The following is a 3,998-nucleotide window of genomic DNA, read 5'->3' as shown; positions in this document are numbered from 1 at the left end:
GGTACGGTGCCTTGCTCAAGGGCACCTGGCAGTGGTCAGGAGTTGAAGTGGCATCTCTCCAGCTACCGATCCACACTGCATACTTTAGTCCATATGGGGACTTGAATTGACGACCCTCCAGTTTCCAGCCTAACTCCCTACGGACTGGGCTACTGCCACCTAAAAGGTCACTGCCTAGAAATGAGAAGCCTGCTGTTGCCTACCTGCATGTCATGTTAAAAGGTACCTTGATGTTAGGGAAGGTTTTGGTCATGATTAAATGAGAAAACCTTTTACTAAAAAGTAAACAGTTATTCAAAGTAGAGTGGAACTTCTTGAGTTAGCACCGAACCCATGTCAGAGCTGAAGAGAGATGTATGCACACACTTACACTTTCCATGGCACTATTTCAGTATCAAACTACAGCTTGTTAGTTGAGCCTGCTTCATATAAACCAAAATGTTTACATTTCTTTAAATTACAGGCGAGTTATGTGTCATATATTATAGAGGTAATCGAGACATGGAAGCAGAGGAGGAAAAATACAGGCGATAAACATGATGAGTTAGTGGGTGCTCATGTTTTTAAAACCTACTCTCCTCCAAAGCAAGATATGTTTTAACATATCACATGTCATTTAAATCATTTTTGGAAACATTTTTAGATGTTAGATATGTGTTTAGATGTTAGATAGATAAATGTAACTAAATATACAGTTTAGAGCAATTTATTTGGAAAAATGGTTAGGGGGTAACCTTGTAAGATCCCTTTAAGTCAAAGAGAGTTTATTCATGTGGATTCCTGTTTTTTTGCCAAACTTTTTGTGCTTGTTCACATGTATTGGTGTCTTTGTATGAGGCTGGATTTATTTTTGGACACAACTTAATGCTGATTTATGCCATTTCTTCTCTCTGCAGTCAAGAAAACATTTCCCCACCACAACCAGAAAATAAGGAAAACCATGAAGATTAAGATAAATTAAGCAGAGAAAAATATTCTATTTGGAACAACAGAAAAAGGGGACTACAAGTAAATGAAGATCAATGTTATCTCATCTTTAAAAAATAGTGTGTATGCAACAGCTCTCTGGTAAAAAAGCAGACACAGAGCAGAACAAAATTCCCTGAGCCTCCAAAATAACAAAAAAATAACATAAAAAATAGGTAATCCACAACCAAAAGAAAACACAATAAGTGGTTCCTTTCTGACAGGAGAGTTTTAGACAAATCCACTTTCTTGTAGAAAAATGTTCTGGTGACTCCCAAATCCCCTCTTTTAGAAAGCTTTACGACCACTCAAAACGACTGAGTCCATCGTGCACAGACTTGTCCATATGTCCAACTCGATGGACCTCAGACATTCACATACCAGCCCAGTCTCATGGCAGTTCGTGAAATGGTCACGTTATTTCATCTATTTATTTGTGTACAGGTCACGTTAATGTCATTATTTTCGTGTGTTGATGACGAATTTTGAAGTAATGTATTTCAAAGGGAAGCCTATTTTGTGATCACAGAACAATTACGGTAGATAGTATTGAAAAGCCAAAAATCCACGCAGGGAGGTAGGTCGTGGCGGTGGATGGGTCAGAAAACACAGAACTTTCACCCTGGAGACTGGGGATCGCATCTCGCGTGTTGCAGTTCCTTTCTGTGTTTATCTTTTTCCTAACCACATCCGTCCTGTTGTTGTTGCTGGCGTATGGTCTTTCATTTGCTCATTGTCGCGTGCCACAGAGACAGCAGATTGTGTCCCTGCACCCGGGGATTGCGTCCCGCGCGTGGTGGTCCGTCCCGTTGTTGTCGCCGGTATGTGGTTTTTCATTTCCCCGTTGTTGCATCCCCCAGAGACCACGGATCGTGTCCCTGCGCGAGTTTTTGTCACCGCCCTGCGTGTGGGGTTTCATTTGCCTGCTGTTACGTCACCCAGAGCAGCCCAGTGTCATGGCAGTTCGTGAAAAGGTCACGTTCGAAAATAATGACCTGTACAAGTAATAAACAAGAAAATTGTGACTTGTTATTAATCACTGAAATCAAAATATCATGACCATTTCACAAACTGGTGTGAGAACGGGTTGCACATACACACATACCCTTATTGTGATGAATACATTTATGAATAAATGCATGCATGCATACACACACACAAACACACACATACACACAGAATTACACTCACTGCAAGCCATTTTTTCTATTAAAGCAGTCTTTCTTTATTGTGTTGCGTTCTCCCTACACTCTTTGAAGCAGTCAGGTTCGTAACATAATACTGTGCCTCTTATTAACTGCATCAATTTCTTTTCACATTTCCCAATTGAAATGAATCAGCTGCACACCATCAATCATTCGCCTCTCCACCCTTCCTATTGTCTCAGTTTAACAATTTGCCCTTTGGTAGGATTTATAGGGTGACTGTAAGAGTAAAGAGCAGAGTAGGTCTTTTTCGCAAATTGTCACCGCCCGTGGACCCATATTTCAAGCAGCACTACAAACAGCACATTACAGTTTGAACCCACACATCATGATCTCAGCCCACACATCATGGTACAAACTGCAATAGTCTGCTGCTTGCCCTGCCAGTGTAGATACCCTGTCGTTCATTCATACATTTCATACAGCAAACTGAGGCTGACAATGCAAAGGTCAACATTGTTACCTACAGAGAAGTAAGGTGAACAAATGCATGCTGCATATGGTGCATACATGTAATAAATGATTATGGCTGCTAATTCTGAATTCAGACAGAATATCTTACCCATGTTGTAAACACACACTCTCTCACAAACACACAAACACACACAGTTGATGTTGTCATGTTGCCACTACATGTGAACCACCAAGGTTCACACACACATGCATGCACGCACACACACACACACTTACAACACCACACACACACACACACACACACACACACACACACACACACACACACACACACATGTTGTAGATGGTTATGTTCTAATAAGGTTCTGTTTACATTACATGTTGTATTAAAGATACTTCTTGTCATTTCTATTATTATTTACGTTGAAATAAGAGCAGTTAAAACTGTCAGTAAACAGTAAATTAAGGGGGGTAGCAATGACCAGTGTGTAAAGGTTAAGGAAATGGTTCAAGAAGCTTCATTTCACCATCACTAGTTAAATATATCCTGCCTTCATGTAAAGTTGGATTCATGTCTCGTTGTTAAAAAATGAACAACAATGAAATTACATTACAGCAATGGTTTTTTAAAAACAAAAACAAAGCAGAATTGACAGCAGAACTACATTCCATCAATGGTTTTATTTAAAAACCAAATCAAAACCAAACAACAGAAATGACAGCTGAACTAGAACATTGAGTTCCAGTACATTTCCATACAACCCTTTGGAGAGAATAGTCCCACTTTACAGCAGAGCTAAAGCTACTTTTTTTACTAAACTTTTTAGTAGAGCCGTATTGTGATGGGGAAGGAGTTCATTCACTTCCCTCTCATGTTTCTGTCAAATAAATAACTTTAAAATAATTTTATCAGTTATGTTCCAACTATCAGTACAGTAAGATGTGCTGGGATCAGGAGATGCAAATGCACCTTTTCTCTTGCACAAAACTATTTTACTGTAAATAGGCCTAGTAAATGTTGCATAGCCTGTTGCCTAAATTGCACGTGTACAAAACTGACTGCATGTGTAGTGTTTCCTTGCACTGGAGGAACTTTTAAATTGACAATGGGGTTTGCAGTCACTGCACTTGTAATATTCTGCAGCTTCTATCAAAGGATTACATGTGAACATTTGACCAATTATGTCCCCTAAGTCCTGTGGGTTGTTGATCTGAAAAGAAAAATGTATTTCTAATTTTCTTTTTTCTAAATTATTACTATTAGTGGAAATATTGTTAATATTATCATAACTGTACTAGTTGCAGCTTTACTAAGTCAATGGATATATACTGTATATGTGTCTGAAATCCATTAATACTTGATTGATTTATTTGAAAGTACATGATACTGTAGTCTGAAGTCTTGAGATTTGA

At 38.9% G+C, this 3,998-nt stretch overlaps 1 long non-coding RNA gene across 1 annotated transcript in view; it reads right to left on the bottom strand.

Annotated features, from left to right (window-relative positions):
• Positions 1 to 160: 160 nt before the first annotated feature.
• LOC116690866 (uncharacterized) overlaps positions 161 to 3,998 on the bottom strand; it is a 39,849-nt gene continuing 36,011 nt past the window's right edge. Inside the window, exon 4 of the long non-coding RNA XR_004332381.1 lies at positions 161 to 1,961. This is a non-coding gene — a long non-coding RNA (uncharacterized LOC116690866). The remainder of the gene's footprint in view (positions 1,962 to 3,998) is intronic.

The sequence above is a fragment of the Etheostoma spectabile genome, chromosome 6 (assembly GCF_008692095.1).
Source record: "Etheostoma spectabile isolate EspeVRDwgs_2016 chromosome 6, UIUC_Espe_1.0, whole genome shotgun sequence".
NCBI classification, from domain to species: domain Eukaryota; kingdom Metazoa; phylum Chordata; class Actinopteri; order Perciformes; family Percidae; genus Etheostoma; species Etheostoma spectabile.
This window is presented reverse-complemented; position numbering and strand designations above follow the sequence as displayed.